Genomic DNA, 16,246 nt, shown 5'->3' with positions numbered 1-16,246 from the left:
TCACTAATTATTAGAGAAATGCAAATCAAAACTACAATGAGGTATCACCTCACTCCTGTTAGAATGGGCATCATCAGAAAATCTACAAACAACAAATGCTGGAGAGGGTGTGGAGAAAAGGGAACCCTCTTGCACTGTTGGTGGGAATGTAAATTGATACAGCCACTATGGAGAACAATATGGAGGTTCCTTAAAAAACTAAAAATAGAATTACCATATGACCCAGCAATCCCACTACTGGGCATATACCCAGAGAAAACCGTAATTCAAAAAGACACATGCACCCGAATGTTCATTGCAGCACTATATACAATAGCCAGGTCATGGAAGCAACCTAAATGCCCATCAACAGACGAATAGATAAAGAAGTTGTGGTACATATATACAATGGAATATTACTCAGCCATAATAAGGAACGAAATTGAGTCATTTGTTGAGAAGTGGATGGATCTAGAGACTGTCATAAAGAGTGAAGTAAGTCAGAAAGAGAAAAACAAATATCATATATTAATGCATGTATGTGGAACCTAGAAAAATGGTACAGATGAGCCGGTTTGCAGGGCAGAAGTTGAGACACAGATGTAGAGAATGGACATATGGACACCAAGGGGGGAAAACTGCGGTGGGGTGGGGATGGTGGTGTGCTGAATTGGGCGATTGGGATTGACATGTATACACTGATGTGTATAAAATTGATGCCTAATCAGAACCTGCAGTATAAAAAAACAAACAAACAAAACAACTAATACTAAACTTTCATTGGGTTATTTTTATGAAAATATGTTAATATAAATGTTTCAGACATTACATGAAATTTCTAAAAATCTAAAAAAAAATATATATATATATCATGATCTTCAACTTCAAGTCATTGCAATTTAACAAATGTTGCAGTGCTTACTACATGCAAGGCACTGTGCTAGCTGGTTAACTTCCCTCCTCCCCCACTCTCAGTGTTGTCAGACATGTGTCAGACATGGTCCTTTTAAAAATCCATTGTTGCTTTTCACTTGCCTCTCAGAGAGTATTAAAGATATGAATCGTGAAAAAAAAAAAAGACACGGATTTTCTGAGACAAACCTCTTGTACAAAATAAATTGAGAGATAATAAATCTCTATATAAAAATGATTGTACACACACACACACACACTTATATGCCCACAAACACATATTTACCTTTCATTTTAAACAAATCACTAGGAAAATAAGGGTTGAAGGAAAAGTTCCTTGCTCCTTTACAAGGTAGGCAAATCAACATAGGGTAAAAATAATACCCCAAGTCACCTAATCTATTTTGGAATAGTAAAACCAAAAGAGATGAAGAATCAGTTTTATCTTGGGGAAGTTGTTTCTGATTTTAAAATGTAAGCGCAATACACATGATGATAAAATGGACTTCTCAACTCAGAATAAATGAACTTTTATGAGTGTACATAACTCTAAAGTAATGATAATGAAGTAATTCAAATAAAGGGAAGGTTGGTGTGTGAGATGTCTCCAAAATTTTTCATAATATTTGGTTTTCCCTTTACTTAGGACTTCTTTTAAACAAGGCGAAAACTTAAGGTTTTCTGGCCTGTTTTGGACAAGTTGTTATGAATTTTAGCATCTCATCTTTAAATCTCTCTTCTTGAACTCCAAATGTTTCCCTCGATTACAGTGTACAGTAATAAACAACTGCTACTCTCTGCTTGTTCCCACCCACTTGTACAAGTAAGTCTGTAGTATTTCAGGACCTCTGATTTGGTTTTCAAGAGGCTTTTTCTTGTCACTGGCTCTCCTCCATTTCTGCTGACCCAGGCTTCCAAGAGTGTGAGGGATAATGGGATACACTCTCCGAAGAGTTTGATGCCTCTCTTTTTATTTGTTTTGCTCATCACTGTATTAAAAACATAAAATTCTAACTGAGTAAATTTGAAGATTGAATTGGCTTTATTCAGTGATTTATGAATCGGGCAGCATCCCATTGAGCAGGTAGAAAGGAGCTGTGCGGAGCTGTAAAAAATGCAAGAACTTTACAGGCAGGAGGGGGCAGAAAAGGGAAGTTTCTAGCTAAGAGTGGATTGTTTCAGGCAGGGTCACCTTCCTTTTGGGGGAAGGTGGGGGGGGGGGGTCACCCCTCTAGTGCTGACCAGGTAATTCCAGATCTGTTGGTGAAAGGTCCCATTCCTGAGAGAGGCTGAAACTGCAATTAGGTTAGCTATTAAGTCTTGGTTTGCTGACGTGGGACTTAGCACAAGTGACTCCATTTGGGGTTTGTTGTTTCTTTACTAACAACTGTATCTCATTCCTAGCTCTTAACCCCAGTACCTAGATACTTGCTGGTGAATGGATGACCAGACCAGTGAATTCAGAATTTCAGAGAAGTTCTTTATAATGAGAGACAGGCAGAGAAATGGCAGTTCTACCACCCAGTAAGTTTTGAACTCTTGCAGGTCTGATGCCCAAATCAAGCGTGGGAACGTGAACAGTGAGACTGAGTGAAAACACAGCAGTTCTTTGTGTTTCTGTTAGAGAAACACTGGTGGGAGACAGAGGACAAAGGAAGGAGACACAGGACTGGAGTGACCTCAGCTGGGGGCGGGGTTTCACAGTGTTGGGTGCTGCAGAGAGGTAGTCAGCAGGAGCAGGGGCTGTGTACGTCATCAGAGGCATGTTTTATTTTATTTTTTTGTTTTTATTGACGTATAGTTGATTTACAATCTTGTGCCAATCTGCTGTATGGCGAAGTGACTCAGTTATACACATATAGACATTCTTTCTTTATATTCTTTTCCATTACAGTTTTATCACAGGATATTGACTCTAGTTCCCTGTGCTGTAGAGTAGGACCTTGTTGTTTATCCCTCCTATATATAATAGTTTACATCTGCTAATGCCACACTCCCAGCCCTTCCCTCTCCCACCCCCCTCCTCCTTGGCAACCACAAGTCTGTTCTCTATGTCTGTGAGTCTGTTGCTGTTTCATAGATAGGTTCATTTGTGCCATACTTTAGATTCCACATGTAAGTGGTATCACATGGTATTTGTCTTTCTCTTTCTGACTTACTTCACTTAATAATCTCTAGTTGCATCCATGTTGCTGCAATCATCAAAGGCATTTTAGAAGAGGCTCTGCTTGCCATAGCTTCTGGCAGCGTTGCTTCCTACAGTGGAAAGAAGAATGTTGTTGATGGGAATTCCCAAAGTTAGGCTAAAGTGGGGGTGAAGTAACTTTTCTAGGTGAAGAGGTGATCTTTTTTTTTTTCTTTTTGATTTGTATGTGTGTTTTATTATATATTAGTCTCTTAAATCAAATAGAAGACAAAAAGTGGAGCTACAAACCAAAGTTACAACAGTACTAGCTTTTCTCATCGCCCGTCTGTCTACTTTTACCAGAGGTCTTTATTTCTTCATAAGGCTTTGAGCTACTTGTCCAGGGTCCTTGACTGCAACCTGAAGAACTCCCTGTGGCAGGCGGGTCTGGTGGTTAAGAACTCTCTCAACTCTTGATTAACTGGGAATGTCTTGATTTCTCCCTCATTTTCGAAGGAAAGTTTTGCTAGATATAGGATTCTTGGTTGACGGTTTCTTTCCTTCAACACTTCAAGTACATTGAGTCATGCCATCTGGCCTCCGAGGCTCCTGATGAGAAATCTGCTCAATGACCTTCCTGGCAAACCTTCTCTCAGCTTCATAGACTTTCATAATGTACCGTATCATGTCTTATGCAACAGAACATTTTGTATAGTATCGTGAAGTCAGTTAAGTTGTAACGTTATTTTTTTTTTTAATTAGTTAATTTATTTTTGGCTGTGTTGGATCTTCGTTTCTGTGCGAGGGCTTTCTCTAGTTGCGGCAAGCGGGGGCCACTCTTCATCGCGGTGTGCGGGCCTCTCACTATCGCGGCCTCTCTTGTTGCGGAGCACAGGCTCCAGACGCGCAGGCTCAGCAATTGTGGCTCACGGGCCCAGTCGCTCCGCGGCCTGTGGGATCCTCCCAGACCAGGGCTCGAACCCGTGTCCCCTGCATCGGCAGGCAGACTCTCAACCACTGCGCCACCAGGGAAGCCCAGTAACGTTATTTTGAGACCAGAATTTAAGGAAAAGGAATTGAACATTTCAAGTGTAGACATTATGAGGTCTCTAAAATTATTACACATTTTCAAACTAGAAATAAAAAGGCCACTGAAGTATCCTGCAGATTTTTATTTATAACAAAGTGAATACCAATATCTAATAACACACATAAAGAAAAATTTCTTTGGGATCCTTTTTCCTAAGTGTAAAGGGGCCTTGAACTCAAAAAGTGAGAAAACCACTGTGGTGTATCCCCAGCGGTGATGGGTCCATTTCTTGCTCTGACCTCAGAGTGCACCATTGTGATGTACTTCACAAAGCCCTATGAAAGAGAAAGGTGGGCCCAGGTTTTTGGTCCTTAGAGCCCAGGAAGCTGCTTTTGGTGACCTGACGGCCTTGGACCTACAGTTAGCTTGTGATTTCCTTGTTTCTGCCATTTTGTTGATTTTCGTTTCTCTTTTCTCTACTCTTTTTTATTTGTGTCGTTGTTCTTTCTACAGTTAGCATAGTGAGTATTGTTGGTATAGTTAATACTTGATTAGCATAGTTAGTGTAGTTAGTACTAGTTAGCGCTGTTGGTACAGTTAGCGTAGTTAGCGTTGTTAGTAGAGACAACATACTTAGCCCTGTTAGTACAGTTAGCATTGTTAGTTAGCGTAGTTAGCGTTGCTCGGTAGTGCTGTCAGTCAGTGTAGTTAGCAGATCACCAGGATGCAGGGCCTCACAGCCAGATCTGCTGGCAAGAAGGCTCATATTGATGACTTCGAGATCCTCCACACCATTGGTGAAGGCACCTTCGGTAAAGTGAAGTTGGCCCGGCACATTCTGACCGGGACACAGGTGGCTGTGAAGGTCATAAAGAAAAGGCGTCAGAGCTTCTCAAGTGTCCAGGCAATTTTCCGGGAAGCGTGCAGTCTGAAGGCTCTGAATCACCCCAATATTGTAAAACTGCTGGGGGTGATTGACACAGAGGAGACATTTTTCGTGGTGATGGAGTACCTCAGTGGGGGGGACATGTACCGGTATTTGAAGACCCATGGCCGTATGACAGAGGCGGAGGCCCGCGGCCCGTTCCGGCAGCTGCTCTCCGCCCTGCAGCACTGCCACCGGAGGGGCATCGTGCACCGGGACCTGAAGCCACTGAGCCTCCTCTTTGATTCCAAGATGAATATCAAACTTACAGACTTTGGCCTCAGCAACAAGTGTGATGACATTTTCCCACTGAACACGATCTGCGGCACACACCCTTATGCTGCCCCGGAACTCCTCCTGGGGCAGAGCTCCAGCGGCCCTGCAGTGGACGTGTGGGGCTTGGGAGTAGTGCTGTACACCATGGTAACTGGGTCCCGGCCCTTTGTGGGAAAAGACTCCCAGGAGCTGCGGAAGCAAATCCTACAAGGGCAATACCCCATCCCACCTTATCTGTCTTTGCAGATAAGGGATCTGTTACAAAAAATGATTGCCCTCAACCCCAGTGACAGAGGCACCTTACCTGACCTCATGAGGCATCCATGGGTCAACATGGGCCAGAAGGAGCCACTCCAGCCACCCTGTGAAGAGGACCTGGAGGTGACAATGGGGAGGACTCCGGGCTTGACTTGCGACCAGATCCAGGACATTGGGACAGGCAGTGTGAGCTCCGTGAAACCCAAGGTGGGGGTCTCCATCATAACTGTGAAGCCCTTCTCTTCCGGGGACCTCAGTGACAGTGAACTTGAGCTTCCTCCGAGCCCTGTGGTGTCCTCCCTGCAAACCAGGTGGATCTACCACAGAAAAAATGTGCCGCTGCAGGAAGACCAGCAGGCAGGGCAGAAGACCGGTGAGTCTGCCTGTCCCCCACCCAGCCTGGAGGCGAGGACTGCCACCCCCAGCCCAGCCCCCCAGTGTGGCACTGGGACATCCACCTCCAGCAGCAGCAGCAGGATTGGAGCCCCAGAGGGAAGCAGCTGCCCCCTGGGTGTGTCCTCCCACGCTGGGCAGCCTGAGAGTGTGTCCTCATCCACTCTCTCTGGCCAGAGCCAGAAAAAGCAAGGGGTGGCTCGGAGAATCTGGACCTTTATTTTGAAACATCTTTGTTGCAAGCTGCCCAGCATGAGGCGTCATAATAAAGTGAGCCCATGTGAACCCCATGGATGACCGAGGCAGGAAGGTCAGGCCGCCGCGCTCCCTGGGGCCCGGTGCAGGGGAAGAGGAGTGTGTTCTCTGCACGGCCTTCAGAAGCATCGTATCCAAGACCCTGGCCAGCTCAGAGGATGGTCCGGAGCAGCCCGGGCGACCGAAAGCGAGGCCACCGTGGCTGCAGGTCTGCCCCTCAACCCCCACCTGGGTGAAACTTGAGAGACTGGACTGTCATTCCTGGGGCACATCTCCCCTCCCCTACTCTTCTGTCTTCCGTGTTGGTGGGGGAGGGGGATAGTTCTTGTTCCAAGAACTCCTTGGTTCTTCCAATTCTAGTTAATAAACTTGATGCTCCAGAAAAAAAAAAAAAAAAAAGTGTCCTCTTAGAAATCATTTAATCTTGTCAGTGTTTGGCTTTTGTTTTATCATTACTAATCTTGTGTATTTAGTTTTTTTTTTTCCTTTATGAGGAGATTGTTTTCACAAAACAGCCTATGGATATATTGATGCTTTGTACTCCTCATTTACCTTCTATTACTTGATAATTTGGAGCTTCTATCATTTTATCTCTCTCTCTCCCACCAATGGCCACCTTTCTTTCTCTGCATTCCTAATCACATACATATTTATGTAGTACAAGAAAACAAGACACAACCGTTTAGTTATGCATCTCACCAGAAACAGGCCTATAGTTTTATATATGTGTGTGTATGTGTATATATATATATATATATATATATATATATATATATATATATGGAATCCTCATATATGTAGACCAATATTTTTTGAAGTCAGAATAATGTTATTAAAAAATTGTGTTATTGATAACTAAATAGCCCTAAATAATGCAAAATGTAAACTATACACCAATCTCACTAGTGAGCATAAATGCAAAAATTGTAAATAAAATATTGGCAAGTAGAATTCAGTCATGTATCAAAATCATAATGTGCTCTGAACAAGTAAGGTCTAATCATGACAATGATGTCATGAAATCAATCAACAAAATTAATTACAACTGCAAAATAACAGAAAAATACTTATGATTATATCACAAGATGCTGAAAGGCCATCTGGTAAAATTTATCAACCACTCCTAATAAAAACTCCAGGTAACATAAGAATAAAAACTGCTTAAATATGGTGAAGACTATTTATCACAAACCAGCTAGCAGTGAAAACATTTCTAAATGGCAAACAATAAAACCATTTCAATTACAGTCAGGAAGGAATAGTCAACATCATCATTAATATTTAATATGTTCTTAGAGATCATGGGAAATGCAGTATACAAGCAAACTACATGATTGGAATAGGAACTGGGAAAAAATTATATCCCTTTTTCTGATAACATAATTCTATCTTAGAAAACCTAACAGAGATTAGTTTTTAAAAACTACTGCAGTTAATGAGAAAATTTATTAATATGGCTAAATACAAAAATACATAAATAAATCAATACCTTCTCTCTTCATTAACATAAGTATCTAGAAGTAGAAATGGAGAAGATACTCCATTCACAATAAGAACAAAAACTATAAAAAGACCTAGAATAAATCTAAGAACAGCATAAGAGAATAAGCAAACTATAAAATCTTGTTGACGATTTGGGAAAAAAAATTAAAGATACAATGTAATCTTAGGTGAGAATATAGTATTTAAAATGTTAATTCTCTTACGATTGATATAAAACTTTAACATAATCCTAATTAGAACTTTGAAAAAAATTAGTGTTGAACATTTGATAAAATATTTTAATTGACATATATGAGAATAAACACCTGAATGTAGCCACAGAAAGTTTCAAAATATATGGTAACATGTACTCCTTTACCTGATACTAAAACACATAATAAACACATTGTACTCAACTCAATCACAGTAATAACTAATACTACTAATAATAGCTGATAGCACCAGGCATTGTAATTACGTCAATTGAATTTCACATCAACCATGATATTATCTCCATTTTACAGAGGCCCAGAGAAGCTAAGAAATGTTCTAAATTTCACATAGTAAATGTTCCAAGCAGAGTTTGACTCACAGGCTCTTTGACCCCAAAGTATAAGCTTAAAACCATAAAATTTTGCATAGGAATAGCCTAGAGAGCAGTAAAAGACCAAATAATTCAGAAGTGGGTTTCAATATAAAGGGTATTTGATATATAAAAATCATTGGGGGAGATGATCACATAATTAGAAAACAATATGAGCATAACTTAACTCTTTATCTACAAGGAAATAATGTCTCATTTCACAGGCATACAAAATTAATTTCCAATTGTATTAAAGATATAAATGTTGAAAAGAATCTATCATTTGGTTTAGTACAAAAGAGAGAAAATTTTTTAAATGGGAAATCCAGAAGCTCTAAAAAAGATAGCCTTATTTAATTTACCATAAAAGAGCTTTAAGTTTCAAAATTTAAAAAGGCAGAATTGGAAAAATAATGGACAATATTTGCAATCCAGGTAACAAATAAAAGGCTAATATCTACAGTCTACAAGGAGCTCTTTCAAATTGATCAGAAAAAGACAAATAATCTAAAATAGACAAAACATTGCAGGAACATCCCTCAGACAAACCTGAAACCAAAGCCTACTTTGCTTGGGAAAATGTATCTTTGATTCATAGTCTTGGTGCAAATGTTTAGGAAATGTGCTAAGTGAGTTTTGCATCCATTATTTGCACCTGGTGAAAAGGTGGACATACAGCCTATAATTTTCACACCCAGGGGGCATGGGGACTGAGATTGTTAAAAATGAGTGAAACTCTACCTAAGAATGGCAGTGATGAGCTTCTCAAACAGCCTAATGAAATTCTACCTGTCTCAAGTAGTATCACTGGCAGCTGACCCTCCATCAAGAGATGTGACCTATGATGGTTTTCAGGTGTAGAAAGTTGCACTCTTTGCTGGCTTCTCTTGGTGTTATCTTTGTACCAGTAACATTATTGCCACTCTTATAACAACTGAGGATATAGTCATTCATTTATTCAGCAAATATTTACAGAGATTCTATTAAGTGCCGGTCACTGTTAGGCACTGGGAATACAATATGACAAAACAAACTAAAATTCTCTTCTCGACGTTTGGTCCTGGCTATGAGAGTATAAGATGATCATTCTTATACTCTCCTAACACAACTGTAGAACAGGGTAAAATATAGGGTAAAAATACAATTTTCATACATTGGAAAACAGGCAGCTCACACGTGTGATCACTGAGAAAAGGAAAACAAATTAAATGAACCAAACAACCAGCTGATCTTCTGCATGAATGTTCTTGCTGGACTTCAGCACAAGGAGGAAGACAGAAGTCCTTCAGTCTTGCTGAGTTAAGGAGAAGATCAGAGTTCATGTGGAAAAAAGATGGCTGCAATTTATGAAACAGACAACCCAAGAGGAGGAAGCTAACTAGAGGATACTTGAGAAATCTGCATAGTGTTCTCTTTGAGACTTTGGTTAATTGTTGATCTTTATTTATAAAACGTGAAACACCACAAGGCAGGACAAAATAAAGTTTCAAGTAAAGAGCAATTATAGGACACTTTAAGAGGAAAAATTCCCAGAGCTCATACATCACCAGGGATCATTTAAGTGTCTCCTGGCCATGAGATATTAAGCAGAGACTCCAGAAGAGCAACTCCTTAAGAATGAGGCTCACCTAGCCCCAAAAATCATGGTTATTGTAGAACAGCCTTTAAAACATCTTCAAAACAAAACTGAAAGAACTAAATTAGTCCACAAGTTATTAACTGCCTGTCATAAAAAGTCCAGCATTCTTGGAAGGAGCACAAAAAAAATCCAAGATTCAACAAGAGAAAATTCAAAATATCTGGTGTTATTTCTTAAATTACTATATATACAAAGAGGCACAAAAATGTGACCCATAATAAGGAGAAAAATCAGTCAATAGAAACAGACCCACAAATAACAGAGATAATGGGATTAGCAGAAAAAGACATTAAAACTGCTAAGATAAATATGTTCCAAATGCTCAAGAATACAAAGAAAACCATGAATATAGTGAAGAGAAATTGAAGATTGTAAAGTACCCAAATAAAATTTCCAGAGATGAAAAATAAAATATAAAAATTTAAAAGTCCAGATTAATAGCCGATTAGACACCATGGAAGGAAAAAGTAAATTAAACTTTAACTAATAGCAATACAAACTATCCAAAATGAAGAACAGAGAGGAAAAAAGACCTAAAAAAAACCCAAACAGAGTTACAATGACTTGTTGAACAATATAAAATGGAGTAAGATACTTGTTATTAATGCCCCAGAAAGAGAAGAGAGAAAAGACAAAACACACTTTTGAAGAAATAGTGACTGAATTTTTACCACACGTGGTATAAAAATTCAATAAACCCTGACCATAATAAACATAAAGAAAACCACACCAAAGCAAGTTACACTATGATAATCAAGTTTTGAAAACCAGTGAAAAATAGAACACCTTAACGGCAGCCAAAGCAAAGAGACATTTGTACAGAAGAACAAACATAAGTGTGACAACAGACTCTTCACCAGACGCTATGCAAGCCAGAAGAGAATGGAGTGACACCTTTAAGGTACTGGGAGAAAAATAAAACTGTTAATCTAGAATTCTATATGCAGCAAAAGTACCTTTCAAAAATAAAGATAAAATAAAGTATTCAGAGATAAAATCTAAGATAATTCATTGGCCATGTACCTGCACACTGAGAAATTTAAAGGACATTCTTTGGAGTAAGAAAGTTTTTACCAGATGAAAAGTTGGGTCTACATAATAAAGTGACAAGTGCCAGGAATGATAAATATGGTCAATGTGTGGCTAGGCTTTTGATGGAAATTTAGGTAAAATGAATTAACTAGTTCTGAAAAAAAATACATCTATCTTTTTATAAAAGGGTTCTTTAAATGTGAAATATATCCAGCTCCTCTTAATGTTATGTAACCTTATGTAAGATTTCTGAACCTTTTCTCCTACTCTAAAAATTGACATAAGAAACACCAACATACACACCTAAAATCTTTGGAACACGTTGTAACTTTCTCAAGCATGTCACACAGGGGCAGAAAGCTGATCCAATATAGAATGGAAAATAACTGCAGTATAAAGGACAGATTTTCCTCATATCCCCATGTTCATTATGTACACAAGCTCCCCTTATTACTCCTAGAGGATTTTAAGATTAGTTTTAAAAAGCAAGACCCAATTATAAGCTATCTATGATATCAACCTTAAATATAAAGACATAGGTTAAAATTAAACGGTTGTAAAAAGATATACCATGCAAACACTAACCAAAGTAAAGCTTGAATGGCTATACTAATATCAGACAAAGTAGACTGCAGAGCAAGGGATATTACCAGAAATAAAAAGAAAGATTTCATAATGATAAAGGAGTCAGTTCATTAAGAAGACATGAGAATCCTGAAGGTGTATTCAACTAGCAACAGAGCTACAGTTCTTCAACAGTTGCTTGAACCAAAAGCAGAAATGGACAAATCCACAATTGTAGGTGGTGATTCAAACAATCCTCTCTTAGTAATTGATAGAACATGTAGAAAAAAAGCTTAGTAAGGATACAGAAAGTCTTGAAAACACAATTAACCAACTGACCTGACATTTGTAGATCACACCACTCAACAGCAGAGTACATATTCTTTCTGAGTGCACATGGGATATTTACCACGATAGACCATAGTCTGGGCCATTAAAATAGCCTCAATATATTTCAAAGCTTGGAAATTATACAAAGTATGTTCTCTAACAAATACAAAATTAAACTAAAAACCGATAGCAAAAAACAAAATCTGGAAAATATGCTGATGATTAGAAATTAAACACCATACTTCTGAATAAAAAATTGGCCATGGAAATTAGAGAATAGTTTGAAATAAATGAAAATAAAAATACATAATATCAAAATATATGGTATGCAGCTAGGCAGAATACTTAAAGAGAAATTTATAGCTTTAAGTGCTTATATCTAACCTTTCACCATAAGAAACTAGGGAAAAAAGAAGAAAAAGTAAACCTAAGTACACAAAAGGTAATAAAGAGAAGAAATCAACCATATAGAAAACAGAAAAAATAGAAAAACTAAAGAATACTCAAAGCTGTTTTTTGGAAAAGATTAATAAAATTGATGAAGAACGAAGACAAAGGACAAAACAACCAATATCAGGAACAGAGGTGAGACCATCACTACAGATATTACAAGGATAATAGAAAATATTTTCAACAGCTTTCTATCAATAAATTTGACAATGCAAATGAAACAAATAAATGCTTGAAAGACACAAATTATCACAGTTCACTGAAGATGCAGCTGGCAATCTGAATAGTCCTATGTTGACATAAAAAATCTAATTAATAGTTTAAAACCTCCACATATAGAAAATTCAAAGCCCAAATGTTTTCACTGGTGAATTCTAGCAAACATTTAAGGAAAACATAATACTGATTCTACACAAACTCATAAAACAAATAGAAGAAGAGGAGGAATAATTTCCCAAATTATTTCTTGGAGCAGCACTACTCTGAAATAAAAACCAAGCAAAGATATTGCCAGAAAAGAAAACCACAATTTTCCCCATGAACACAGGTTCAAAAATACTCAACAGAATATTAGCAAATCACATCTAGCAATATATAAAAGGGTGACACAACATGGCCAAATAGAGTTTATCCCAGGAATGCAAGTCTGGTTTAACATTTAAAAATCAAACAATGTAATTTACCATAATGACAGATTTTAAAAAGCTAAACAACCTAATCAGCTCTCAATAATGTAGAAAAAGCAACTGAGAAAATGCAACATTCATTATAACATTCAACATTTATTATAAAAACTCTGAGGAAACTGGAAATAGATAAGAACATCTTCAACCTGATTAAAGGCATCTACAAAAAAAATGCACCACTAATATCACACTGAATAGTGAAGAGTGAATGCCTTCTTCATAAGATTGGAAAAAGGTGAGGTGTCCACTCTCATGACTTCTACACGGCATCATACTGGCAATTCCCTAGAGTGTAATTGACTATAAAAAGAAGCAAAAAGCATCCAGTTAGGAAAGGAAGGAGAAAACTCTCCACAGGGGAGAAAAATGATTATGTAGAAACTTCTAAGGAATCTACCACAAAATACCCACAATTAATGTAATTTACCAAGGTTGCAGACCATAAGGTCAGGGTACCAAAGTCTGTTATATTTCTGTAAGCAATAAACAACTGGATATTGAAATTAAGATATACATGTGTATTTTATTTATATGTATATGTGTAAAATATCAATAATACTAAATACTTAGGGATAACTTTAACAAAATATGGACAAGATCTGCGTGCTGTAAACTACAAAACATGACCAAGAGAAATTAAACATTCTTTTTGGAGAAAGCCCTCCTTTCAAGGAGCTTACATTCTAATGAAGGAGACAGGAAATAAATAAATAAATGTAAAATATATTTTATTTTAGATAATTATTATTCTAGGGAAATAAGGAAAGAGAGTTATAAAGAATTAGAGCCCAGCCTGTTAAAGTTTGTAGATATAATGGCTATTCAAGGACATGGAAGTCCTCACGCAAAAGGTGACTTTTGAGAAAAAAGAAGAAAGAAGTGAAAATCTAGAGTTTCAGGTAGAGAGAAGAGCAAACACAACGTCCTTGAGACAGCAGTGCCTGGCTTGCTCTGAGAAGGTGTGGACACTGGTGAGATGGGAGAGAGAGCTGATGGGAACCCTGGCCAGGCAGGGCTACTGCTCAGTCAGAACTTTGACTTTTACTGTGAGTGTGATGGGAGGCTGTGTGGGTGGGCTTCAAGCAAGGCGCAGTATCATGATTTACATATTTAAAAGCTGGCCCTGGCCCCTGTGGCTAGCACAGACTGCAGTGAGGCAAAGACAGAACCTGGGGATGCAGCTGGAAGGACACTGCAATAGCTCAAGAAAAAAAGGCCCATGCCTTAGACTAGGGTGGTGGCAGCAGGGAAGGAAGTGTTCTGAGTGTCCTTTAGTGGTAGACCAGCAGGGTTCTCTGATCAACTGGATCTCAGGTGTGTAAGACAGAGAGAAAGAAAAGATGGCTAAGAGTTTGGCCTGAGCAACTGAGTGAATGGGGTTGCAACATCTGAGATGAGCAAGAAGCTGCCAGGAGCTGCAGGGGGAGGGGATGGGATGTGAGGGGCTTGGTTTTATGCACGTTGACATGAGGTGCCCATTTGATATCCAAGTGGAGAGATGTCAGGGAGGCAGTTAGATAGATGAGTCTGAAGGTCTAGGTCAAGTCCAGACCAGGTTGGGAGATCTGGACAGAGACTTCACTGTTGGAATCCTCAGCAGGTACATGGATTTTTAGCCATAGAAGAGTAAAGAGGTCCAAATAGTGAGTGTTGGACACTCCAGGATTCAGAGGTCAGAGGAACCATGGGGACCTGCAAAGGGGCATGAAAACAAGCGGCAAGGGAAGTAAGAGAGAAACCAGGTGTACCCTGGCCACCAAGTGAAGACGGGGTTTGGGAGGAGACAGTGGTCAGTGGCGCCAAGTACGGTGAGAGCTGAGGAATTAGCATGACATTTAGCGACTGAGCCTCTGGTAACCTTGAGAAGAGGGGTCTTGGTCGAGGTGGGGTGAAAACATGATAGGAGCGAGCTTAAGAGAGAATGGGAGAAAACTCAGCATAGGAAATACTTACAAGGAGATATGGATAGACAGTTCTCTGAAGGTAAAATCCACATTGCCTAAAACATCTCCAGTGGGGGTCGAATGTAAGCAGAGAAATAAACTAAGCTATCAGTGAGGCACCACTTCACACCCATCAGAGGGTCAAGATGGAAGAAAATACAGTGACTTCTTGCTGCCAAGGAAGGGAAGAAAGGGGGCATTCCTACATCCGTAGAGAGAGTGTTCATTTCAAGAACAATTTTGAAAAGAAATTTGGCAATATCTATTTAAATTTTTAAAAAACTTATACATCATCAATTCTCCCCTTAGAAATCTACCCTGTAAAATAATTAAAATAATCATACACACACCAGTAAAGATATATGGATGAGGACCCTTATTACAACATTGTGTGTAATAACAGCAGACTGGAAACACGTCACAGTTGACCCTCATCATTCACGGCTTCCATATTTGCAGATTCGCCTTGTGCTAAAGTTTATTTGTGACCCCCAAGTTAATACCCAGGGTGCTTCTGCAGTCATTCTTGGACACGTGCATAGTGGCAGAATATTGGAGTTGTCCATTGTCTTCTGGTGTCAAATCTCATACTATAAACAAGTATTCTTTTTGTGGTCTGTGTAGTGCCAAGTTTTTCACATTTTTTTGCTTTTTATTGGTGATTATGCTTTTTAAAATGGCTCCCAAGAATAACGCTGAAGGCCTGTCTTGTGTTCCTAAACTCAGGAAGGCTGTGATGTTGTTTACCTTACAGAGAAAACACGTGTTAATGAGCTTCATTCAGGCACAGGCTATAGTGTTGTTAGCCGTGAGTTCTGTGTTGATGAAAGCAATATATACTCAGTAAGACGTCTTCAAACAGAAACACACCTAAGACAAGGTTATGTATTGACTGGTTGACAAAAACACTGTGACCAGAGGCTCACAGGCACCTAACTCTGCATTCCCCTAGGAACAGGATTTGTGGAGACTTTCTAGAATGTAACTACCGTGAATAACAAGAACCTTCTGTAACTACCCTTTAGTAAGGACTGAGTGAATGAAGATATGGCCACACCATAGAATAGTATGCAAGCTTTAAAGAGCAGTAATTCAGGCTAAACCTTAAGTTATTGTTACGTGAGAAAACTAAGGTGAGCGTTGTGTAAGGTGACGTCATTTTTAGCTGTAGTTATACATCTAATGCTTGCGTGTGGTCCTATGATCGTTTGTAGAGTGATACACGCCAAGCTGACAATATAAGGCTCGCTCTAGTGGGTGTGAGGGTCTGTACAGCAGTGGGAGTGCATCAGAGAAGACGGGCAAGTTGAAGGGAAACACAGCATTTTCGATGATTTCATTTATGTAAAATTCCCTGTGTGCTCTGAAGAAATTTGAAAGAAAA

General features: G+C 38.9%; 1 protein-coding gene across 1 annotated transcript in view; it reads left to right on the top strand.

Moving 5' to 3' along the window:
- DPP6 (dipeptidyl peptidase like 6) overlaps nt 1–16,246 on the top strand; it is a 586,350-nt gene that overhangs the window by 253,761 nt on the left and 316,343 nt on the right. The gene's annotated exons all lie outside the window — the stretch shown is intronic.

The sequence above is a fragment of the Balaenoptera ricei genome, chromosome 9 (genome assembly GCF_028023285.1).
Source record: "Balaenoptera ricei isolate mBalRic1 chromosome 9, mBalRic1.hap2, whole genome shotgun sequence".
Lineage (NCBI taxonomy): Eukaryota > Metazoa > Chordata > Mammalia > Artiodactyla > Balaenopteridae > Balaenoptera > Balaenoptera ricei.
The sequence above is the reverse complement of the archived record's forward strand: the minus strand, read 5'-3'. Positions and strand labels throughout refer to the sequence as shown.